The 21387-nt window shown below is 54.0% G+C and overlaps 39 non-coding genes across 39 annotated transcripts; all 39 read right to left on the bottom strand.

Annotated features, from left to right (window-relative positions):
- Nucleotides 1–252: 252 nt before the first annotated feature.
- Nucleotides 253–334, bottom strand: Trnal-uag (transfer RNA leucine (anticodon UAG)). Its single transcript has one exon. It is a non-coding gene; the product is annotated as a tRNA-Leu (tRNA).
- A 590-nt stretch (nt 335–924) lies between these two features.
- Trnah-gug (transfer RNA histidin (anticodon GUG)) lies at nt 925–996 on the bottom strand. The gene has a single exon. It is a non-coding gene; the product is annotated as a tRNA-His (tRNA).
- Nucleotides 997–1370: 374 nt separating this feature from the next.
- Nucleotides 1371–1442, bottom strand: Trnae-cuc (transfer RNA glutamic acid (anticodon CUC)). Its single transcript has one exon. It is a non-coding gene; the product is annotated as a tRNA-Glu (tRNA).
- A 444-nt stretch (nt 1443–1886) lies between these two features.
- On the bottom strand, nt 1887–1968 carry Trnal-uag (transfer RNA leucine (anticodon UAG)). The gene has a single exon. It is a non-coding gene; the product is annotated as a tRNA-Leu (tRNA).
- A 592-nt stretch (nt 1969–2560) lies between these two features.
- Trnah-gug (transfer RNA histidin (anticodon GUG)) lies at nt 2561–2632 on the bottom strand. The gene has a single exon. It is a non-coding gene; the product is annotated as a tRNA-His (tRNA).
- Nucleotides 2633–3006: 374 nt separating this feature from the next.
- Nucleotides 3007–3078, bottom strand: Trnae-cuc (transfer RNA glutamic acid (anticodon CUC)). The gene has a single exon. It is a non-coding gene; the product is annotated as a tRNA-Glu (tRNA).
- Nucleotides 3079–3522: 444 nt separating this feature from the next.
- Trnal-uag (transfer RNA leucine (anticodon UAG)) lies at nt 3523–3604 on the bottom strand. The gene has a single exon. It is a non-coding gene; the product is annotated as a tRNA-Leu (tRNA).
- A 592-nt stretch (nt 3605–4196) lies between these two features.
- Nucleotides 4197–4268, bottom strand: Trnah-gug (transfer RNA histidin (anticodon GUG)). The gene has a single exon. It is a non-coding gene; the product is annotated as a tRNA-His (tRNA).
- Nucleotides 4269–4642: 374 nt separating this feature from the next.
- Nucleotides 4643–4714, bottom strand: Trnae-cuc (transfer RNA glutamic acid (anticodon CUC)). Its single transcript has one exon. It is a non-coding gene; the product is annotated as a tRNA-Glu (tRNA).
- A 444-nt stretch (nt 4715–5158) lies between these two features.
- Trnal-uag (transfer RNA leucine (anticodon UAG)) lies at nt 5159–5240 on the bottom strand. Its single transcript has one exon. It is a non-coding gene; the product is annotated as a tRNA-Leu (tRNA).
- Nucleotides 5241–5830: 590 nt separating this feature from the next.
- Nucleotides 5831–5902, bottom strand: Trnah-gug (transfer RNA histidin (anticodon GUG)). Its single transcript has one exon. It is a non-coding gene; the product is annotated as a tRNA-His (tRNA).
- Nucleotides 5903–6276: 374 nt separating this feature from the next.
- Nucleotides 6277–6348, bottom strand: Trnae-cuc (transfer RNA glutamic acid (anticodon CUC)). The gene has a single exon. It is a non-coding gene; the product is annotated as a tRNA-Glu (tRNA).
- A 444-nt stretch (nt 6349–6792) lies between these two features.
- Trnal-uag (transfer RNA leucine (anticodon UAG)) lies at nt 6793–6874 on the bottom strand. The gene has a single exon. It is a non-coding gene; the product is annotated as a tRNA-Leu (tRNA).
- A 592-nt stretch (nt 6875–7466) lies between these two features.
- On the bottom strand, nt 7467–7538 carry Trnah-gug (transfer RNA histidin (anticodon GUG)). The gene has a single exon. It is a non-coding gene; the product is annotated as a tRNA-His (tRNA).
- Nucleotides 7539–7912: 374 nt separating this feature from the next.
- Trnae-cuc (transfer RNA glutamic acid (anticodon CUC)) lies at nt 7913–7984 on the bottom strand. The gene has a single exon. It is a non-coding gene; the product is annotated as a tRNA-Glu (tRNA).
- A 444-nt stretch (nt 7985–8428) lies between these two features.
- Nucleotides 8429–8510, bottom strand: Trnal-uag (transfer RNA leucine (anticodon UAG)). Its single transcript has one exon. It is a non-coding gene; the product is annotated as a tRNA-Leu (tRNA).
- A 590-nt stretch (nt 8511–9100) lies between these two features.
- Nucleotides 9101–9172, bottom strand: Trnah-gug (transfer RNA histidin (anticodon GUG)). The gene has a single exon. It is a non-coding gene; the product is annotated as a tRNA-His (tRNA).
- A 374-nt stretch (nt 9173–9546) lies between these two features.
- On the bottom strand, nt 9547–9618 carry Trnae-cuc (transfer RNA glutamic acid (anticodon CUC)). The gene has a single exon. It is a non-coding gene; the product is annotated as a tRNA-Glu (tRNA).
- A 444-nt stretch (nt 9619–10062) lies between these two features.
- Nucleotides 10063–10144, bottom strand: Trnal-uag (transfer RNA leucine (anticodon UAG)). The gene has a single exon. It is a non-coding gene; the product is annotated as a tRNA-Leu (tRNA).
- Nucleotides 10145–10734: 590 nt separating this feature from the next.
- On the bottom strand, nt 10735–10806 carry Trnah-gug (transfer RNA histidin (anticodon GUG)). The gene has a single exon. It is a non-coding gene; the product is annotated as a tRNA-His (tRNA).
- Nucleotides 10807–11180: 374 nt separating this feature from the next.
- Nucleotides 11181–11252, bottom strand: Trnae-cuc (transfer RNA glutamic acid (anticodon CUC)). The gene has a single exon. It is a non-coding gene; the product is annotated as a tRNA-Glu (tRNA).
- Nucleotides 11253–11696: 444 nt separating this feature from the next.
- On the bottom strand, nt 11697–11778 carry Trnal-uag (transfer RNA leucine (anticodon UAG)). Its single transcript has one exon. It is a non-coding gene; the product is annotated as a tRNA-Leu (tRNA).
- Nucleotides 11779–12368: 590 nt separating this feature from the next.
- On the bottom strand, nt 12369–12440 carry Trnah-gug (transfer RNA histidin (anticodon GUG)). Its single transcript has one exon. It is a non-coding gene; the product is annotated as a tRNA-His (tRNA).
- Nucleotides 12441–12814: 374 nt separating this feature from the next.
- On the bottom strand, nt 12815–12886 carry Trnae-cuc (transfer RNA glutamic acid (anticodon CUC)). Its single transcript has one exon. It is a non-coding gene; the product is annotated as a tRNA-Glu (tRNA).
- Nucleotides 12887–13330: 444 nt separating this feature from the next.
- On the bottom strand, nt 13331–13412 carry Trnal-uag (transfer RNA leucine (anticodon UAG)). The gene has a single exon. It is a non-coding gene; the product is annotated as a tRNA-Leu (tRNA).
- Nucleotides 13413–14004: 592 nt separating this feature from the next.
- Trnah-gug (transfer RNA histidin (anticodon GUG)) lies at nt 14005–14076 on the bottom strand. The gene has a single exon. It is a non-coding gene; the product is annotated as a tRNA-His (tRNA).
- A 374-nt stretch (nt 14077–14450) lies between these two features.
- Nucleotides 14451–14522, bottom strand: Trnae-cuc (transfer RNA glutamic acid (anticodon CUC)). Its single transcript has one exon. It is a non-coding gene; the product is annotated as a tRNA-Glu (tRNA).
- A 444-nt stretch (nt 14523–14966) lies between these two features.
- Trnal-uag (transfer RNA leucine (anticodon UAG)) lies at nt 14967–15048 on the bottom strand. The gene has a single exon. It is a non-coding gene; the product is annotated as a tRNA-Leu (tRNA).
- Nucleotides 15049–15638: 590 nt separating this feature from the next.
- Nucleotides 15639–15710, bottom strand: Trnah-gug (transfer RNA histidin (anticodon GUG)). The gene has a single exon. It is a non-coding gene; the product is annotated as a tRNA-His (tRNA).
- Nucleotides 15711–16084: 374 nt separating this feature from the next.
- Nucleotides 16085–16156, bottom strand: Trnae-cuc (transfer RNA glutamic acid (anticodon CUC)). The gene has a single exon. It is a non-coding gene; the product is annotated as a tRNA-Glu (tRNA).
- Nucleotides 16157–16600: 444 nt separating this feature from the next.
- Nucleotides 16601–16682, bottom strand: Trnal-uag (transfer RNA leucine (anticodon UAG)). Its single transcript has one exon. It is a non-coding gene; the product is annotated as a tRNA-Leu (tRNA).
- Nucleotides 16683–17272: 590 nt separating this feature from the next.
- Trnah-gug (transfer RNA histidin (anticodon GUG)) lies at nt 17273–17344 on the bottom strand. Its single transcript has one exon. It is a non-coding gene; the product is annotated as a tRNA-His (tRNA).
- Nucleotides 17345–17718: 374 nt separating this feature from the next.
- Nucleotides 17719–17790, bottom strand: Trnae-cuc (transfer RNA glutamic acid (anticodon CUC)). The gene has a single exon. It is a non-coding gene; the product is annotated as a tRNA-Glu (tRNA).
- Nucleotides 17791–18234: 444 nt separating this feature from the next.
- Nucleotides 18235–18316, bottom strand: Trnal-uag (transfer RNA leucine (anticodon UAG)). Its single transcript has one exon. It is a non-coding gene; the product is annotated as a tRNA-Leu (tRNA).
- Nucleotides 18317–18906: 590 nt separating this feature from the next.
- On the bottom strand, nt 18907–18978 carry Trnah-gug (transfer RNA histidin (anticodon GUG)). Its single transcript has one exon. It is a non-coding gene; the product is annotated as a tRNA-His (tRNA).
- A 374-nt stretch (nt 18979–19352) lies between these two features.
- On the bottom strand, nt 19353–19424 carry Trnae-cuc (transfer RNA glutamic acid (anticodon CUC)). The gene has a single exon. It is a non-coding gene; the product is annotated as a tRNA-Glu (tRNA).
- A 444-nt stretch (nt 19425–19868) lies between these two features.
- Nucleotides 19869–19950, bottom strand: Trnal-uag (transfer RNA leucine (anticodon UAG)). The gene has a single exon. It is a non-coding gene; the product is annotated as a tRNA-Leu (tRNA).
- A 590-nt stretch (nt 19951–20540) lies between these two features.
- Nucleotides 20541–20612, bottom strand: Trnah-gug (transfer RNA histidin (anticodon GUG)). Its single transcript has one exon. It is a non-coding gene; the product is annotated as a tRNA-His (tRNA).
- Nucleotides 20613–20986: 374 nt separating this feature from the next.
- Nucleotides 20987–21058, bottom strand: Trnae-cuc (transfer RNA glutamic acid (anticodon CUC)). The gene has a single exon. It is a non-coding gene; the product is annotated as a tRNA-Glu (tRNA).
- Between the last annotated feature and the right edge of the window lie 329 nt (nt 21059–21387).

Below are 21387 nucleotides of genomic sequence, written 5' to 3'. Positions count from 1 at the left end.
ATTCACGAAGCAGACGCTCACGCCTTGTTGTGCTGTTTCCTTTGCGGGCAATGGGTGCAGCTGTCTTCGACGCAGGAAACATTACACGTTTAGCAGCTGTGGGGTTGGAACCCACGCCTCCGAAGTGACTGGTGCCTAAAACCAGCGCCTTAGACCGCTCGGCCACTCTACCTACACAACACGCGCGACACAGGAGCTGCGTCCTAGCCCACGACAACACACAGCAACGGCACAAAAATGAGACGTCAAAATTGGCAACGGTGGGATTCGAACCCACGCCTCCGAAGAGACTGGTGCCTAAAACCAGCGCCTTAGACCGCTCGGCCACGTTACCGTTATAGCGCCGACGACAATACGTTTCCTTTGTACTACAAAGATCACTTCGAAATGGAAATATCTCGGCAATCGCTGTAACATGTATTTCCTCTGCTCTCCCATTGGAAGCGTCTCTTTAGGCCATCCACAACAAGAAAATGCCGTGCCCGCCGTGTGGTAGCGGCGCCACTTGTCTGAAGCTGTCGTAGTTAAGGCGACAGCATCAAGAGACGTTTTCGTGCCGTGACCAGGTTTCGAACGCACGCGTCCGAAGAGACTGGTGCCTAAAACAAGCGCCTTAGATCGCTCGGCCACGCTACCTGCGCTACCTTCGGCCCCAGTGTTCCTAGCATTTGTAGAAACGGTGCACGCCACAGCTTCCTGCTCCGCTGTTCATCCAATCCGTCGCACCTCAAACCACTGCCCTTTTCGACTACAGAGAGCAGCGGACGTCTGCGCCTCACGGCCGCCGGCATTACGTGTTGGCGATGAAGTGGTAGTACAAACTGCGGACTGCGGAACACGAGTGAAAAATCAAGAAAGCACTGTGATTTCGAGTACTCGTGCACTATCGTCACTGCAACGGTAGCAAGGCAAAACTTTCAAAATTGCCGTGACCAGGATTCGAACCTGGGTTATTGCGGCCACAACGCAATGTCCTAACCACTAGACGATCACGGCCACGCACGCGCCCACGGAGGCAGCTGGCTGGAGTGCAAGTGGCGATACACAGCAAAGCCTAGGCCAAGGTGGACGCCACAGCAGTGTCAGACACGGTCTCCATCACGTGTATACGAGTAAATGAACGTGCCTGCGCTGTCAGGACACTAACTAGAGTGGTTAGCTACATTCACCTCCCTGGCAGTGTCTTGCAGTCCTCCAAGCCTCTTGACTATGGGTATGTGGCTCGATAACAAGTGAATAGACGCCGCATCTCTCTCGCCGTCAGGTGTAGCCGCGAATCATACTTAACGCAGCTTTGTGCACGCGTCAGCGTAGCGTCAGTCGAGCAAAGTCGGGACAAGTCGCATAAGAGGAGCAACAAAAACTCACGTTTCCGGTACCGGGAATCGAACCCGGGCCTCCTGGGTGAGAGCCAGGTATCCTAGCCACTAGACTACACCGGATTACGACGCCAGTGCTCTTCCTGCGAACGCAGCAACCAGCCACGATTAACTGACGACAACTGTAAGAAATACACTCTTTCACGTTATAGAACGGCATCCTCTGGACGCATTTCATGGAGACGAACGCCAGCAGTGACGAGAGCAAAAGGCGCCTACAAATCCTGTCGTTGCTCCACGTACTGTTCTACGACAATTCACGAAGCAGACGCTCACGCCTTGTTGTGCTGTTTCCTTTGCGGGCAATGGGTGCAGCTGTCTTCGACGCAGGAAACATTACACGTTTAGCAGCTGTGGGGTTGGAACCCACGCCTCCGAAGTGACTGGTGCCTAAAACCAGCGCCTTAGACCGCTCGGCCACTCTACCTACACAACACGCGCGACACAGGAGCTGCGTCCTAGCCCACGACAACACACAGCAACGGCACAAAAATGAGACGTCAAAATTGGCAACGGTGGGATTCGAACCCACGCCTCCGAAGAGACTGGTGCCTAAAACCAGCGCCTTAGACCGCTCGGCCACGTTACCGTTATAGCGCCGACGACAATACGTTTCCTTTGTACTACAAAGATCACTTCGAAATGGAAATATCTCGGCAATCGCTGTAACATGTATTTCCTCTGCTCTCCCATTGGAAGCGTCTCTTTAGGCCATCCACAACAAGAAAATGCCGTGCCCGCCGTGTGGTAGCGGCGCCACTTGTCTGAAGCTGTCGTAGTTAAGGCGACAGCATCAAAAGAGACGTTTTCGTGCCGTGACCAGGTTTCGAACGCACGCGTCCGAAGAGACTGGTGCCTAAAACAAGCGCCTTAGATCGCTCGGCCACGCTACCTGCGCTACCTTCGGCCCCAGTGTTCCTAGCATTTGTAGAAACGGTGCACGCCACAGCTTCCTGCTCCGCTGTTCATCCAATCCGTCGCACCTCAAACAACTGCCCTTTTCGACTACAGAGAGCAGCGGACGTCTGCGCCTCACGGCCGCCGGCATTACGTGTTGGCGATGAAGTGGTAGTACAAACTGCGGACTGCGGAACACGAGTGAAAAATCAAGAAAGCACTGTGATTTCGAGTACTCGTGCACTATCGTCACTGCAACGGTAGCAAGGCAAAACTTTCAAAATTGCCGTGACCAGGATTCGAACCTGGGTTATTGCGGCCACAACGCAATGTCCTAACCACTAGACGATCACGGCCACGCACGCGCCCACGGAGGCAGCTGGCTGGAGTGCAAGTGGCGATACACAGCAAAGCCTAGGCCAAGGTGGACGCCACAGCAGTGTCAGACACGGTCTCCATCACGTGTATACGAGTAAATGAACGTGCCTGCGCTGTCAGGACACTAACTAGAGTGGTTAGCTACATTCACCTCCCTGGCAGTGTCTTGCAGTCCTCCAAGCCTCTTGACTATGGGTATGTGGCTCGATAACAAGTGAATAGACGCCGCATCTCTCTCGCCGTCAGGTGTAGCCGCGAATCATACTTAACGCAGCTTTGTGCACGCGTCAGCGTAGCGTCAGTCGAGCAAAGTCGGGACAAGTCGCATAAGAGGAGCAACAAAAACTCACGTTTCCGGTACCGGGAATCGAACCCGGGCCTCCTGGGTGAGAGCCAGGTATCCTAGCCACTAGACTACACCGGATTACGACGCCAGTGCTCTTCCTGCGAACGCAGCAACCAGCCACGATTAACTGACGACAACTGTAAGAAATACACTCTTTCACGTTATAGAACGGCATCCTCTGGACGCATTTCATGGAGACGAACGCCAGCAGTGACGAGAGCAAAAGGCGCCTACAAATCCTGTCGTTGCTCCACGTACTGTTCTACGACAATTCACGAAGCAGACGCTCACGCCTTGTTGTGCTGTTTCCTTTGCGGGCAATGGGTGCAGCTGTCTTCGACGCAGGAAACATTACACGTTTAGCAGCTGTGGGGTTGGAACCCACGCCTCCGAAGTGACTGGTGCCTAAAACCAGCGCCTTAGACCGCTCGGCCACTCTACCTACACAACACGCGCGACACAGGAGCTGCGTCCTAGCCCACGACAACACACAGCAACGGCACAAAAATGAGACGTCAAAATTGGCAACGGTGGGATTCGAACCCACGCCTCCGAAGAGACTGGTGCCTAAAACCAGCGCCTTAGACCGCTCGGCCACGTTACCGTTATAGCGCCGACGACAATACGTTTCCTTTGTACTACAAAGATCACTTCGAAATGGAAATATCTCGGCAATCGCTGTAACATGTATTTCCTCTGCTCTCCCATTGGAAGCGTCTCTTTAGGCCATCCACAACAAGAAAATGCCGTGCCCGCCGTGTGGTAGCGGCGCCACTTGTCTGAAGCTGTCGTAGTTAAGGCGACAGCATCAAAAGAGACGTTTTCGTGCCGTGACCAGGTTTCGAACGCACGCGTCCGAAGAGACTGGTGCCTAAAACAAGCGCCTTAGATCGCTCGGCCACGCTACCTGCGCTACCTTCGGCCCCAGTGTTCCTAGCATTTGTAGAAACGGTGCACGCCACAGCTTCCTGCTCCGCTGTTCATCCAATCCGTCGCACCTCAAACAACTGCCCTTTTCGACTACAGAGAGCAGCGGACGTCTGCGCCTCACGGCCGCCGGCATTACGTGTTGGCGATGAAGTGGTAGTACAAACTGCGGACTGCGGAACACGAGTGAAAAATCAAGAAAGCACTGTGATTTCGAGTACTCGTGCACTATCGTCACTGCAACGGTAGCAAGGCAAAACTTTCAAAATTGCCGTGACCAGGATTCGAACCTGGGTTATTGCGGCCACAACGCAATGTCCTAACCACTAGACGATCACGGCCACGCACGCGCCCACGGAGGCAGCTGGCTGGAGTGCAAGTGGCGATACACAGCAAAGCCTAGGCCAAGGTGGACGCCACAGCAGTGTCAGACACGGTCTCCATCACGTGTATACGAGTAAATGAACGTGCCTGCGCTGTCAGGACACTAACTAGAGTGGTTAGCTACATTCACCTCCCTGGCAGTGTCTTGCAGTCCTCCAAGCCTCTTGACTATGGGTATGTGGCTCGATAACAAGTGAATAGACGCCGCATCTCTCTCGCCGTCAGGTGTAGCCGCGAATCATACTTAACGCAGCTTTGTGCACGCGTCAGCGTAGCGTCAGTCGAGCAAAGTCGGGACAAGTCGCATAAGAGGAGCAACAAAAACTCACGTTTCCGGTACCGGGAATCGAACCCGGGCCTCCTGGGTGAGAGCCAGGTATCCTAGCCACTAGACTACACCGGATTACGACGCCAGTGCTCTTCCTGCGAACGCAGCAACCAGCCACGATTAACTGACGACAACTGTAAGAAATACACTCTTTCACGTTATAGAACGGCATCCTCTGGACGCATTTCATGGAGACGAACGCCAGCAGTGACGAGAGCAAAAGGCGCCTACAAATCCTGTCGTTGCTCCACGTACTGTTCTACGACAATTCACGAAGCAGACGCTCACGCCTTGTTGTGCTGTTTCCTTTGCGGGCAATGGGTGCAGCTGTCTTCGACGCAGGAAACATTACACGTTTAGCAGCTGTGGGGTTGGAACCCACGCCTCCGAAGTGACTGGTGCCTAAAACCAGCGCCTTAGACCGCTCGGCCACTCTACCTACACAACACGCGCGACACAGGAGCTGCGTCCTAGCCCACGACAACACACAGCAACGGCACAAAAATGAGACGTCAAAATTGGCAACGGTGGGATTCGAACCCACGCCTCCGAAGAGACTGGTGCCTAAAACCAGCGCCTTAGACCGCTCGGCCACGTTACCGTTATAGCGCCGACGACAATACGTTTCCTTTGTACTACAAAGATCACTTCGAAATGGAAATATCTCGGCAATCGCTGTAACATGTATTTCCTCTGCTCTCCCATTGGAAGCGTCTCTTTAGGCCATCCACAACAAGAAAATGCCGTGCCCGCCGTGTGGTAGCGGCGCCACTTGTCTGAAGCTGTCGTAGTTAAGGCGACAGCATCAAGAGACGTTTTCGTGCCGTGACCAGGTTTCGAACGCACGCGTCCGAAGAGACTGGTGCCTAAAACAAGCGCCTTAGATCGCTCGGCCACGCTACCTGCGCTACCTTCGGCCCCAGTGTTCCTAGCATTTGTAGAAACGGTGCACGCCACAGCTTCCTGCTCCGCTGTTCATCCAATCCGTCGCACCTCAAACCACTGCCCTTTTCGACTACAGAGAGCAGCGGACGTCTGCGCCTCACGGCCGCCGGCATTACGTGTTGGCGATGAAGTGGTAGTACAAACTGCGGACTGCGGAACACGAGTGAAAAATCAAGAAAGCACTGTGATTTCGAGTACTCGTGCACTATCGTCACTGCAACGGTAGCAAGGCAAAACTTTCAAAATTGCCGTGACCAGGATTCGAACCTGGGTTATTGCGGCCACAACGCAATGTCCTAACCACTAGACGATCACGGCCACGCACGCGCCCACGGAGGCAGCTGGCTGGAGTGCAAGTGGCGATACACAGCAAAGCCTAGGCCAAGGTGGACGCCACAGCAGTGTCAGACACGGTCTCCATCACGTGTATACGAGTAAATGAACGTGCCTGCGCTGTCAGGACACTAACTAGAGTGGTTAGCTACATTCACCTCCCTGGCAGTGTCTTGCAGTCCTCCAAGCCTCTTGACTATGGGTATGTGGCTCGATAACAAGTGAATAGACGCCGCATCTCTCTCGCCGTCAGGTGTAGCCGCGAATCATACTTAACGCAGCTTTGTGCACGCGTCAGCGTAGCGTCAGTCGAGCAAAGTCGGGACAAGTCGCATAAGAGGAGCAACAAAAACTCACGTTTCCGGTACCGGGAATCGAACCCGGGCCTCCTGGGTGAGAGCCAGGTATCCTAGCCACTAGACTACACCGGATTACGACGCCAGTGCTCTTCCTGCGAACGCAGCAACCAGCCACGATTAACTGACGACAACTGTAAGAAATACACTCTTTCACGTTATAGAACGGCATCCTCTGGACGCATTTCATGGAGACGAACGCCAGCAGTGACGAGAGCAAAAGGCGCCTACAAATCCTGTCGTTGCTCCACGTACTGTTCTACGACAATTCACGAAGCAGACGCTCACGCCTTGTTGTGCTGTTTCCTTTGCGGGCAATGGGTGCAGCTGTCTTCGACGCAGGAAACATTACACGTTTAGCAGCTGTGGGGTTGGAACCCACGCCTCCGAAGTGACTGGTGCCTAAAACCAGCGCCTTAGACCGCTCGGCCACTCTACCTACACAACACGCGCGACACAGGAGCTGCGTCCTAGCCCACGACAACACACAGCAACGGCACAAAAATGAGACGTCAAAATTGGCAACGGTGGGATTCGAACCCACGCCTCCGAAGAGACTGGTGCCTAAAACCAGCGCCTTAGACCGCTCGGCCACGTTACCGTTATAGCGCCGACGACAATACGTTTCCTTTGTACTACAAAGATCACTTCGAAATGGAAATATCTCGGCAATCGCTGTAACATGTATTTCCTCTGCTCTCCCATTGGAAGCGTCTCTTTAGGCCATCCACAACAAGAAAATGCCGTGCCCGCCGTGTGGTAGCGGCGCCACTTGTCTGAAGCTGTCGTAGTTAAGGCGACAGCATCAAAAGAGACGTTTTCGTGCCGTGACCAGGTTTCGAACGCACGCGTCCGAAGAGACTGGTGCCTAAAACAAGCGCCTTAGATCGCTCGGCCACGCTACCTGCGCTACCTTCGGCCCCAGTGTTCCTAGCATTTGTAGAAACGGTGCACGCCACAGCTTCCTGCTCCGCTGTTCATCCAATCCGTCGCACCTCAAACAACTGCCCTTTTCGACTACAGAGAGCAGCGGACGTCTGCGCCTCACGGCCGCCGGCATTACGTGTTGGCGATGAAGTGGTAGTACAAACTGCGGACTGCGGAACACGAGTGAAAAATCAAGAAAGCACTGTGATTTCGAGTACTCGTGCACTATCGTCACTGCAACGGTAGCAAGGCAAAACTTTCAAAATTGCCGTGACCAGGATTCGAACCTGGGTTATTGCGGCCACAACGCAATGTCCTAACCACTAGACGATCACGGCCACGCACGCGCCCACGGAGGCAGCTGGCTGGAGTGCAAGTGGCGATACACAGCAAAGCCTAGGCCAAGGTGGACGCCACAGCAGTGTCAGACACGGTCTCCATCACGTGTATACGAGTAAATGAACGTGCCTGCGCTGTCAGGACACTAACTAGAGTGGTTAGCTACATTCACCTCCCTGGCAGTGTCTTGCAGTCCTCCAAGCCTCTTGACTATGGGTATGTGGCTCGATAACAAGTGAATAGACGCCGCATCTCTCTCGCCGTCAGGTGTAGCCGCGAATCATACTTAACGCAGCTTTGTGCACGCGTCAGCGTAGCGTCAGTCGAGCAAAGTCGGGACAAGTCGCATAAGAGGAGCAACAAAAACTCACGTTTCCGGTACCGGGAATCGAACCCGGGCCTCCTGGGTGAGAGCCAGGTATCCTAGCCACTAGACTACACCGGATTACGACGCCAGTGCTCTTCCTGCGAACGCAGCAACCAGCCACGATTAACTGACGACAACTGTAAGAAATACACTCTTTCACGTTATAGAACGGCATCCTCTGGACGCATTTCATGGAGACGAACGCCAGCAGTGACGAGAGCAAAAGGCGCCTACAAATCCTGTCGTTGCTCCACGTACTGTTCTACGACAATTCACGAAGCAGACGCTCACGCCTTGTTGTGCTGTTTCCTTTGCGGGCAATGGGTGCAGCTGTCTTCGACGCAGGAAACATTACACGTTTAGCAGCTGTGGGGTTGGAACCCACGCCTCCGAAGTGACTGGTGCCTAAAACCAGCGCCTTAGACCGCTCGGCCACTCTACCTACACAACACGCGCGACACAGGAGCTGCGTCCTAGCCCACGACAACACACAGCAACGGCACAAAAATGAGACGTCAAAATTGGCAACGGTGGGATTCGAACCCACGCCTCCGAAGAGACTGGTGCCTAAAACCAGCGCCTTAGACCGCTCGGCCACGTTACCGTTATAGCGCCGACGACAATACGTTTCCTTTGTACTACAAAGATCACTTCGAAATGGAAATATCTCGGCAATCGCTGTAACATGTATTTCCTCTGCTCTCCCATTGGAAGCGTCTCTTTAGGCCATCCACAACAAGAAAATGCCGTGCCCGCCGTGTGGTAGCGGCGCCACTTGTCTGAAGCTGTCGTAGTTAAGGCGACAGCATCAAGAGACGTTTTCGTGCCGTGACCAGGTTTCGAACGCACGCGTCCGAAGAGACTGGTGCCTAAAACAAGCGCCTTAGATCGCTCGGCCACGCTACCTGCGCTACCTTCGGCCCCAGTGTTCCTAGCATTTGTAGAAACGGTGCACGCCACAGCTTCCTGCTCCGCTGTTCATCCAATCCGTCGCACCTCAAACAACTGCCCTTTTCGACTACAGAGAGCAGCGGACGTCTGCGCCTCACGGCCGCCGGCATTACGTGTTGGCGATGAAGTGGTAGTACAAACTGCGGACTGCGGAACACGAGTGAAAAATCAAGAAAGCACTGTGATTTCGAGTACTCGTGCACTATCGTCACTGCAACGGTAGCAAGGCAAAACTTTCAAAATTGCCGTGACCAGGATTCGAACCTGGGTTATTGCGGCCACAACGCAATGTCCTAACCACTAGACGATCACGGCCACGCACGCGCCCACGGAGGCAGCTGGCTGGAGTGCAAGTGGCGATACACAGCAAAGCCTAGGCCAAGGTGGACGCCACAGCAGTGTCAGACACGGTCTCCATCACGTGTATACGAGTAAATGAACGTGCCTGCGCTGTCAGGACACTAACTAGAGTGGTTAGCTACATTCACCTCCCTGGCAGTGTCTTGCAGTCCTCCAAGCCTCTTGACTATGGGTATGTGGCTCGATAACAAGTGAATAGACGCCGCATCTCTCTCGCCGTCAGGTGTAGCCGCGAATCATACTTAACGCAGCTTTGTGCACGCGTCAGCGTAGCGTCAGTCGAGCAAAGTCGGGACAAGTCGCATAAGAGGAGCAACAAAAACTCACGTTTCCGGTACCGGGAATCGAACCCGGGCCTCCTGGGTGAGAGCCATGTATCCTAGCCACTAGACTACACCGGATTACGACGCCAGTGCTCTTCCTGCGAACGCAGCAACCAGCCACGATTAACTGACGACAACTGTAAGAAATACACTCTTTCACGTTATAGAACGGCATCCTCTGGACGCATTTCATGGAGACGAACGCCAGCAGTGACGAGAGCAAAAGGCGCCTACAAATCCTGTCGTTGCTCCACGTACTGTTCTACGACAATTCACGAAGCAGACGCTCACGCCTTGTTGTGCTGTTTCCTTTGCGGGCAATGGGTGCAGCTGTCTTCGACGCAGGAAACATTACACGTTTAGCAGCTGTGGGGTTGGAACCCACGCCTCCGAAGTGACTGGTGCCTAAAACCAGCGCCTTAGACCGCTCGGCCACTCTACCTACACAACACGCGCGACACAGGAGCTGCGTCCTAGCCCACGACAACACACAGCAACGGCACAAAAATGAGACGTCAAAATTGGCAACGGTGGGATTCGAACCCACGCCTCCGAAGAGACTGGTGCCTAAAACCAGCGCCTTAGACCGCTCGGCCACGTTACCGTTATAGCGCCGACGACAATACGTTTCCTTTGTACTACAAAGATCACTTCGAAATGGAAATATCTCGGCAATCGCTGTAACATGTATTTCCTCTGCTCTCCCATTGGAAGCGTCTCTTTAGGCCATCCACAACAAGAAAATGCCGTGCCCGCCGTGTGGTAGCGGCGCCACTTGTCTGAAGCTGTCGTAGTTAAGGCGACAGCATCAAGAGACGTTTTCGTGCCGTGACCAGGTTTCGAACGCACGCGTCCGAAGAGACTGGTGCCTAAAACAAGCGCCTTAGATCGCTCGGCCACGCTACCTGCGCTACCTTCGGCCCCAGTGTTCCTAGCATTTGTAGAAACGGTGCACGCCACAGCTTCCTGCTCCGCTGTTCATCCAATCCGTCGCACCTCAAACAACTGCCCTTTTCGACTACAGAGAGCAGCGGACGTCTGCGCCTCACGGCCGCCGGCATTACGTGTTGGCGATGAAGTGGTAGTACAAACTGCGGACTGCGGAACACGAGTGAAAAATCAAGAAAGCACTGTGATTTCGAGTACTCGTGCACTATCGTCACTGCAACGGTAGCAAGGCAAAACTTTCAAAATTGCCGTGACCAGGATACGAACCTGGGTTATTGCGGCCACAACGCAATGTCCTAACCACTAGACGATCACGGCCACGCACGCGCCCACGGAGGCAGCTGGCTGGAGTGCAAGTGGCGATACACAGCAAAGCCTAGGCCAAGGTGGACGCCACAGCAGTGTCAGACACGGTCTCCATCACGTGTATACGAGTAAATGAACGTGCCTGCGCTGTCAGGACACTAACTAGAGTGGTTAGCTACATTCACCTCCCTGGCAGTGTCTTGCAGTCCTCCAAGCCTCTTGACTATGGGTATGTGGCTCGATAACAAGTGAATAGACGCCGCATCTCTCTCGCCGTCAGGTGTAGCCGCGAATCATACTTAACGCAGCTTTGTGCACGCGTCAGCGTAGCGTCAGTCGAGCAAAGTCGGGACAAGTCGCATAAGAGGAGCAACAAAAACTCACGTTTCCGGTACCGGGAATCGAACCCGGGCCTCCTGGGTGAGAGCCAGGTATCCTAGCCACTAGACTACACCGGATTACGACGCCAGTGCTCTTCCTGCGAACGCAGCAACCAGCCACGATTAACTGACGACAACTGTAAGAAATACACTCTTTCACGTTATAGAACGGCATCCTCTGGACGCATTTCATGGAGACGAACGCCAGCAGTGACGAGAGCAAAAGGCGCCTACAAATCCTGTCGTTGCTCCACGTACTGTTCTACGACAATTCACGAAGCAGACGCTCACGCCTTGTTGTGCTGTTTCCTTTGCGGGCAATGGGTGCAGCTGTCTTCGACGCAGGAAACATTACACGTTTAGCAGCTGTGGGGTTGGAACCCACGCCTCCGAAGTGACTGGTGCCTAAAACCAGCGCCTTAGACCGCTCGGCCACTCTACCTACACAACACGCGCGACACAGGAGCTGCGTCCTAGCCCACGACAACACACAGCAACGGCACAAAAATGAGACGTCAAAATTGGCAACGGTGGGATTCGAACCCACGCCTCCGAAGAGACTGGTGCCTAAAACCAGCGCCTTAGACCGCTCGGCCACGTTACCGTTATAGCGCCGACGACAATACGTTTCCTTTGTACTACAAAGATCACTTCGAAATGGAAATATCTCGGCAATCGCTGTAACATGTATTTCCTCTGCTCTCCCATTGGAAGCGTCTCTTTAGGCCATCCACAACAAGAAAATGCCGTGCCCGCCGTGTGGTAGCGGCGCCACTTGTCTGAAGCTGTCGTAGTTAAGGCGACAGCATCAAGAGACGTTTTCGTGCCGTGACCAGGTTTCGAACGCACGCGTCCGAAGAGACTGGTGCCTAAAACAAGCGCCTTAGATCGCTCGGCCACGCTACCTGCGCTACCTTCGGCCCCAGTGTTCCTAGCATTTGTAGAAACGGTGCACGCCACAGCTTCCTGCTCCGCTGTTCATCCAATCCGTCGCACCTCAAACCACTGCCCTTTTCGACTACAGAGAGCAGCGGACGTCTGCGCCTCACGGCCGCCGGCATTACGTGTTGGCGATGAAGTGGTAGTACAAACTGCGGACTGCGGAACACGAGTGAAAAATCAAGAAAGCACTGTGATTTCGAGTACTCGTGCACTATCGTCACTGCAACGGTAGCAAGGCAAAACTTTCAAAATTGCCGTGACCAGGATTCGAACCTGGGTTATTGCGGCCACAACGCAATGTCCTAACCACTAGACGATCACGGCCACGCACGCGCCCACGGAGGCAGCTGGCTGGAGTGCAAGTGGCGATACACAGCAAAGCCTAGGCCAAGGTGGACGCCACAGCAGTGTCAGACACGGTCTCCATCACGTGTATACGAGTAAATGAACGTGCCTGCGCTGTCAGGACACTAACTAGAGTGGTTAGCTACATTCACCTCCCTGGCAGTGTCTTGCAGTCCTCCAAGCCTCTTGACTATGGGTATGTGGCTCGATAACAAGTGAATAGACGCCGCATCTCTCTCGCCGTCAGGTGTAGCCGCGAATCATACTTAACGCAGCTTTGTGCACGCGTCAGCGTAGCGTCAGTCGAGCAAAGTCGGGACAAGTCGCATAAGAGGAGCAACAAAAACTCACGTTTCCGGTACCGGGAATCGAACCCGGGCCTCCTGGGTGAGAGCCAGGTATCCTAGCCACTAGACTACACCGGATTACGACGCCAGTGCTCTTCCTGCGAACGCAGCAACCAGCCACGATTAACTGACGACAACTGTAAGAAATACACTCTTTCACGTTATAGAACGGCATCCTCTGGACGCATTTCATGGAGACGAACGCCAGCAGTGACGAGAGCAAAAGGCGCCTACAAATCCTGTCGTTGCTCCACGTACTGTTCTACGACAATTCACGAAGCAGACGCTCACGCCTTGTTGTGCTGTTTCCTTTGCGGGCAATGGGTGCAGCTGTCTTCGACGCAGGAAACATTACACGTTTAGCAGCTGTGGGGTTGGAACCCACGCCTCCGAAGTGACTGGTGCCTAAAACCAGCGCCTTAGACCGCTCGGCCACTCTACCTACACAACACGCGCGACACAGGAGCTGCGTCCTAGCCCACGACAACACACAGCAACGGCACAAAAATGAGACGTCAAAATTGGCAACGGTGGGATTCGAACCCACGCCTCCGAAGAGACTGGTGCCTAAAACCAGCGCCTTAGACCGCTCGGCCACGTTACCGTTATAGCGCCGACGACAATACGTTTCCTTTGTACTACAAAGATCACTTCGAAATGGAAATATCTCGGCAATCGCTGTAACATGTATTTCCTCTGCTCTCCCATTGGAAGCGTCTCTTTAGGCCATCCACAACAAGAAAATGCCGTGCCCGCCGTGTGGTAGCGGCGCCACTTGTCTGAAGCTGTCGTAGTTAAGGCGACAGCATCAAAAGAGACGTTTTCGTGCCGTGACCAGGTTTCGAACGCACGCGTCCGAAGAGACTGGTGCCTAAAACAAGCGCCTTAGATCGCTCGGCCACGCTACCTGCGCTACCTTCGGCCCCAGTGTTCCTAGCATTTGTAGAAACGGTGCACGCCACAGCTTCCTGCTCCGCTGTTCATCCAATCCGTCGCACCTCAAACAACTGCCCTTTTCGACTACAGAGAGCAGCGGACGTCTGCGCCTCACGGCCGCCGGCATTACGTGTTGGCGATGAAGTGGTAGTACAAACTGCGGACTGCGGAACACGAGTGAAAAATCAAGAAAGCACTGTGATTTCGAGTACTCGTGCACTATCGTCACTGCAACGGTAGCAAGGCAAAACTTTCAAAATTGCCGTGACCAGGATTCGAACCTGGGTTATTGCGGCCACAACGCAATGTCCTAACCACTAGACGATCACGGCCACGCACGCGCCCACGGAGGCAGCTGGCTGGAGTGCAAGTGGCGATACACAGCAAAGCCTAGGCCAAGGTGGACGCCACAGCAGTGTCAGACACGGTCTCCATCACGTGTATACGAGTAAATGAACGTGCCTGCGCTGTCAGGACACTAACTAGAGTGGTTAGCTACATTCACCTCCCTGGCAGTGTCTTGCAGTCCTCCAAGCCTCTTGACTATGGGTATGTGGCTCGATAACAAGTGAATAGACGCCGCATCTCTCTCGCCGTCAGGTGTAGCCGCGAATCATACTTAACGCAGCTTTGTGCACGCGTCAGCGTAGCGTCAGTCGAGCAAAGTCGGGACAAGTCGCATAAGAGGAGCAACAAAAACTCACGTTTCCGGTACCGGGAATCGAACCCGGGCCTCCTGGGTGAGAGCCAGGTATCCTAGCCACTAGACTACACCGGATTACGACGCCAGTGCTCTTCCTGCGAACGCAGCAACCAGCCACGATTAACTGACGACAACTGTAAGAAATACACTCTTTCACGTTATAGAACGGCATCCTCTGGACGCATTTCATGGAGACGAACGCCAGCAGTGACGAGAGCAAAAGGCGCCTACAAATCCTGTCGTTGCTCCACGTACTGTTCTACGACAATTCACGAAGCAGACGCTCACGCCTTGTTGTGCTGTTTCCTTTGCGGGCAATGGGTGCAGCTGTCTTCGACGCAGGAAACATTACACGTTTAGCAGCTGTGGGGTTGGAACCCACGCCTCCGAAGTGACTGGTGCCTAAAACCAGCGCCTTAGACCGCTCGGCCACTCTACCTACACAACACGCGCGACACAGGAGCTGCGTCCTAGCCCACGACAACACACAGCAACGGCACAAAAATGAGACGTCAAAATTGGCAACGGTGGGATTCGAACCCACGCCTCCGAAGAGACTGGTGCCTAAAACCAGCGCCTTAGACCGCTCGGCCACGTTACCGTTATAGCGCCGACGACAATACGTTTCCTTTGTACTACAAAGATCACTTCGAAATGGAAATATCTCGGCAATCGCTGTAACATGTATTTCCTCTGCTCTCCCATTGGAAGCGTCTCTTTAGGCCATCCACAACAAGAAAATGCCGTGCCCGCCGTGTGGTAGCGGCGCCACTTGTCTGAAGCTGTCGTAGTTAAGGCGACAGCATCAAGAGACGTTTTCGTGCCGTGACCAGGTTTCGAACGCACGCGTCCGAAGAGACTGGTGCCTAAAACAAGCGCCTTAGATCGCTCGGCCACGCTACCTGCGCTACCTTCGGCCCCAGTGTTCCTAGCATTTGTAGAAACGGTGCACGCCACAGCTTCCTGCTCCGCTGTTCATCCAATCCGTCGCACCTCAAACAACTGCCCTTTTCGACTACAGAGAGCAGCGGACGTCTGCGCCTCACGGCCGCCGGCATTACGTGTTGGCGATGAAGTGGTAGTACAAACTGCGGACTGCGGAACACGAGTGAAAAATCAAGAAAGCACTGTGATTTCGAGTACTCGTGCACTATCGTCACTGCAACGGTAGCAAGGCAAAACTTTCAAAATTGCCGTGACCAGGATTCGAACCTGGGTTATTGCGGCCACAACGCAATGTCCTAACCACTAGACGATCACGGCCACGCACGCGCCCACGGAGGCAGCTGGCTGGAGTGCAAGTGGCGATACACAGCAAAGCCTAGGCCAAGGTGGACGCCACAGCAGTGTCAGACACGGTCTCCATCACGTGTATACGAGTAAATGAACGTGCCTGCGCTGTCAGGACACTAACTAGAGTGGTTAGCTACATTCACCTCCCTGGCAGTGTCTTGCAGTCCTCCAAGCCTCTTGACTATGGGTATGTGGCTCGATAACAAGTGAATAGACGCCGCATCTCTCTCGCCGTCAGGTGTAGCCGCGAATCATACTTAACGCAGCTTTGTGCACGCGTCAGCGTAGCGTCAGTCGAGCAAAGTCGGGACAAGTCGCATAAGAGGAGCAACAAAAACTCACGTTTCCGGTACCGGGAATCGAACCCGGGCCTCCTGGGTGAGAGCCATGTATCCTAGCCACTAGACTACACCGGATTACGACGCCAGTGCTCTTCCTGCGAACGCAGCAACCAGCCACGATTAACTGACGACAACTGTAAGAAATACACTCTTTCACGTTATAGAACGGCATCCTCTGGACGCATTTCATGGAGACGAACGCCAGCAGTGACGAGAGCAAAAGGCGCCTACAAATCCTGTCGTTGCTCCACGTACTGTTCTACGACAATTCACGAAGCAGACGCTCACGCCTTGTTGTGCTGTTTCCTTTGCGGGCAATGGGTGCAGCTGTCTTCGACGCAGGAAACATTACACGTTTAGCAGCTGTGGGGTTGGAACCCACGCCTCCGAAGTGACTGGTGCCTAAAACCAGCGCCTTAGACCGCTCGGCCACTCTACCTACACAACACGCGCGACACAGGAGCTGCGTCCTAGCCCACGACAACACACAGCAACGGCACAAAAATGAGACGTCAAAATTGGCAACGGTGGGATTCGAACCCACGCCTCCGAAGAGACTGGTGCCTAAAACCAGCGCCTTAGACCGCTCGGCCACGTTACCGTTATAGCGCCGACGACAATACGTTTCCTTTGTACTACAAAGATCACTTCGAAATGGAAATATCTCGGCAATCGCTGTAACATGTATTTCCTCTGCTCTCCCATTGGAAGCGTCTCTTTAGGCCATCCACAACAAGAAAATGCCGTGCCCGCCGTGTGGTAGCGGCGCCACTTGTCTGAAGCTGTCGTAGTTAAGGCGACAGCATCAAGAGACGTTTTCGTGCCGTGACCAGGTTTCGAACGCACGCGTCCGAAGAGACTGGTGCCTAAAACAAGCGCCTTAGATCGCTCGGCCACGCTACCTGCGCTACCTTCGGCCCCAGTGTTCCTAGCATTTGTAGAAACGGTGCACGCCACAGCTTCCTGCTCCGCTGTTCATCCAATCCGTCGCACCTCAAACAACTGCCCTTTTCGACTACAGAGAGCAGCGGACGTCTGCGCCTCACGGCCGCCGGCATTACGTGTTGGCGATGAAGTGGTAGTACAAACTGCGGACTGCGGAACACGAGTGAAAAATCAAGAAAGCACTGTGATTTCGAGTACTCGTGCACTATCGTCACTGCAACGGTAGCAAGGCAAAACTTTCAAAATTGCCGTGACCAGGATACGAACCTGGGTTATTGCGGCCACAACGCAATGTCCTAACCACTAGACGATCACGGCCACGCACGCGCCCACGGAGGCAGCTGGCTGGAGTGCAAGTGGCGATACACAGCAAAGCCTAGGCCAAGGTGGACGCCACAGCAGTGTCAGACACGGTCTCCATCACGTGTATACGAGTAAATGAACGTGCCTGCGCTGTCAGGACACTAACTAGAGTGGTTAGCTACATTCACCTCCCTGGCAGTGTCTTGCAGTCCTCCAAGCCTCTTGACTATGGGTATGTGGCTCGATAACAAGTGAATAGACGCCGCATCTCTCTCGCCGTCAGGTGTAGCCGCGAATCATACTTAACGCAGCTTTGTGCACGCGTCAGCGTAGCGTCAGTCGAGCAAAGTCGGGACAAGTCGCATAAGAGGAGCAACAAAAACTCACGTTTCCGGTACCGGGAATCGAACCCGGGCCTCCTGGGTGAGAGCCAGGTATCCTAGCCACTAGACTACACCGGATTACGACGCCAGTGCTCTTCCTGCGAACGCAGCAACCAGCCACGATTAACTGACGACAACTGTAAGAAATACACTCTTTCACGTTATAGAACGGCATCCTCTGGACGCATTTCATGGAGACGAACGCCAGCAGTGACGAGAGCAAAAGGCGCCTACAAATCCTGTCGTTGCTCCACGTACTGTTCTACGACAATTCACGAAGCAGACGCTCACGCCTTGTTGTGCTGTTTCCTTTGCGGGCAATGGGTGCAGCTGTCTTCGACGCAGGAAACATTACACGTTTAGCAGCTGTGGGGTTGGAACCCACGCCTCCGAAGTGACTGGTGCCTAAAACCAGCGCCTTAGACCGCTCGGCCACTCTACCTACACAACACGCGCGACACAGGAGCTGCGTCCTAGCCCACGACAACACACAGCAACGGCACAAAAATGAGACGTCAAAATTGGCAACGGTGGGATTCGAACCCACGCCTCCGAAGAGACTGGTGCCTAAAACCAGCGCCTTAGACCGCTCGGCCACGTTACCGTTATAGCGCCGACGACAATACGTTTCCTTTGTACTACAAAGATCACTTCGAAATGGAAATATCTCGGCAATCGCTGTAACATGTATTTCCTCTGCTCTCCCATTGGAAGCGTCTCTTTAGGCCATCCACAACAAGAAAATGCCGTGCCCGCCGTGTGGTAGCGGCGCCACTTGTCTGAAGCTGTCGTAGTTAAGGCGACAGCATCAAGAGACGTTTTCGTGCCGTGACCAGGTTTCGAACGCACGCGTCCGAAGAGACTGGTGCCTAAAACAAGCGCCTTAGATCGCTCGGCCACGCTACCTGCGCTACCTTCGGCCCCAGTGTTCCTAGCATTTGTAGAAACGGTGCACGCCACAGCTTCCTGCTCCGCTGTTCATCCAATCCGTCGCACCTCAAACAACTGCCCTTTTCGACTACAGAGAGCAGCGGACGTCTGCGCCTCACGGCCGCCGGCATTACGTGTTGGCGATGAAGTGGTAGTACAAACTGCGGACTGCGGAACACGAGTGAAAAATCAAGAAAGCACTGTGATTTCGAGTACTCGTGCACTATCGTCACTGCAACGGTAGCAAGGCAAAACTTTCAAAATTGCCGTGACCAGGATTCGAACCTGGGTTATTGCGGCCACAACGCAATGTCCTAACCACTAGACGATCACGGCCACGCACGCGCCCACGGAGGCAGCTGGCTGGAGTGCAAGTGGCGATACACAGCAAAGCCTAGGCCAAGGTGGACGCCACAGCAGTGTCAGACACGGTCTCCATCACGTGTATACGAGTAAATGAACGTGCCTGCGCTGTCAGGACACTAACTAGAGTGGTTAGCTACATTCACCTCCCTGGCAGTGTCTTGCAGTCCTCCAAGCCTCTTGACTATGGGTATGTGGCTCGATAACAAGTGAATAGACGCCGCATCTCTCTCGCCGTCAGGTGTAGCCGCGAATCATACTTAACGCAGCTTTGTGCACGCGTCAGCGTAGCGTCAGTCGAGCAAAGTCGGGACAAGTCGCATAAGAGGAGCAACAAAAACTCACGTTTCCGGTACCGGGAATCGAACCCGGGCCTCCTGGGTGAGAGCCAGGTATCCTAGCCACTAGACTACACCGGATTACGACGCCAGTGCTCTTCCTGCGAACGCAGCAACCAGCCACGATTAACTGACGACAACTGTAAGAAATACACTCTTTCACGTTATAGAACGGCATCCTCTGGACGCATTTCATGGAGACGAACGCCAGCAGTGACGAGAGCAAAAGGCGCCTACAAATCCTGTCGTTGCTCCACGTACTGTTCTACGACAATTCACGAAGCAGACGCTCACGCCTTGTTGTGCTGTTTCCTTTGCGGGCAATGGGTGCAGCTGTCTTCGACGCAGGAAACATTACACGTTTAGCAGCTGTGGGGTTGGAACCCACGCCTCCGAAGTGACTGGTGCCTAAAACCAGCGCCTTAGACCGCTCGGCCACTCTACCTACACAACACGCGCGACACAGGAGCTGCGTCCTAGCCCACGACAACACACAGCAACGGCACAAAAATGAGACGTCAAAATTGGCAACGGTGGGATTCGAACCCACGCCTCCGAAGAGACTGGTGCCTAAAACCAGCGCCTTAGACCGCTCGGCCACGTTACCGTTATAGCGCCGACGACAATACGTTTCCTTTGTACTACAAAGATCACTTCGAAATGGAAATATCTCGGCAATCGCTGTAACATGTATTTCCTCTGCTCTCCCATTGGAAGCGTCTCTTTAGGCCATCCACAACAAGAAAATGCCGTGCCCGCCGTGTGGTAGCGGCGCCACTTGTCTGAAGCTGTCGTAGTTAAGGCGACAGCATCAAGAGACGTTTTCGTGCCGTGACCAGGTTTCGAACGCACGCGTCCGAAGAGACTGGTGCCTAAAACAAGCGCCTTAGATCGCTCGGCCACGCTACCTGCGCTACCTTCGGCCCCAGTGTTCCTAGCATTTGTAGAAACGGTGCACGCCACAGCTTCCTGCTCCGCTGTTCATCCAATCCGTCGCACCTCAAACAACTGCCCTTTTCGACTACAGAGAGCAGCGGACGTCTGCGCCTCACGGCCGCCGGCATTACGTGTTGGCGATGAAGTGGTAGTACAAACTGCGGACTGCGGAACACGAGTGAAAAATCAAGAAAGCACTGTGATTTCGAGTACTCGTGCACTATCGTCACTGCAACGGTAGCAAGGCAAAACTTTCAAAATTGCCGTGACCAGGATACGAACCTGGGTTATTGCGGCCACAACGCAATGTCCTAACCACTAGACGATCACGGCCACGCACGCGCCCACGGAGGCAGCTGGCTGGAGTGCAAGTGGCGATACACAGCAAAGCCTAGGCCAAGGTGGACGCCACAGCAGTGTCAGACACGGTCTCCATCACGTGTATACGAGTAAATGAACGTGCCTGCGCTGTCAGGACACTAACTAGAGTGGTTAGCTACATTCACCTCCCTGGCAGTGTCTTGCAGTCCTCCAAGCCTCTTGACTATGGGTATGTGGCTCGATAACAAGTGAATAGACGCCGCATCTCTCTCGCCGTCAGGTGTAGCCGCGAATCATACTTAACGCAGCTTTGTGCACGCGTCAGCGTAGCGTCAGTCGAGCAAAGTCGGGACAAGTCGCATAAGAGGAGCAACAAAAACTCACGTTTCCGGTACCGGGAATCGAACCCGGGCCTCCTGGGTGAGAGCCAGGTATCCTAGCCACTAGACTACACCGGATTACGACGCCAGTGCTCTTCCTGCGAACGCAGCAACCAGCCACGATTAACTGACGACAACTGTAAGAAATACACTCTTTCACGTTATAGAACGGCATCCTCTGGACGCATTTCATGGAGACGAACGCCAGCAGTGACGAGAGCAAAAGGCGCCTACAAATCCTGTCGTTGCTCCACGTACTGTTCTACGACAATTCACGAAGCAGACGCTCACGCCTTGTTGTGCTGTTTCCTTTGCGGGCAATGGGTGCAGCTGTCTTCGACGCAGGAAACATTACACGTTTAGCAGCTGTGGGGTTGGAACCCACGCCTCCGAAGTGACTGGTGCCT

The sequence above is a fragment of the Schistocerca gregaria genome, unplaced genomic scaffold, assembly GCF_023897955.1.
Source record: "Schistocerca gregaria isolate iqSchGreg1 unplaced genomic scaffold, iqSchGreg1.2 ptg001369l, whole genome shotgun sequence".
Taxonomy (NCBI): domain Eukaryota; kingdom Metazoa; phylum Arthropoda; class Insecta; order Orthoptera; family Acrididae; genus Schistocerca; species Schistocerca gregaria.
Note: the sequence above shows the minus strand (reverse complement) of the source record. Positions and strands in the feature narration are given on the sequence as shown.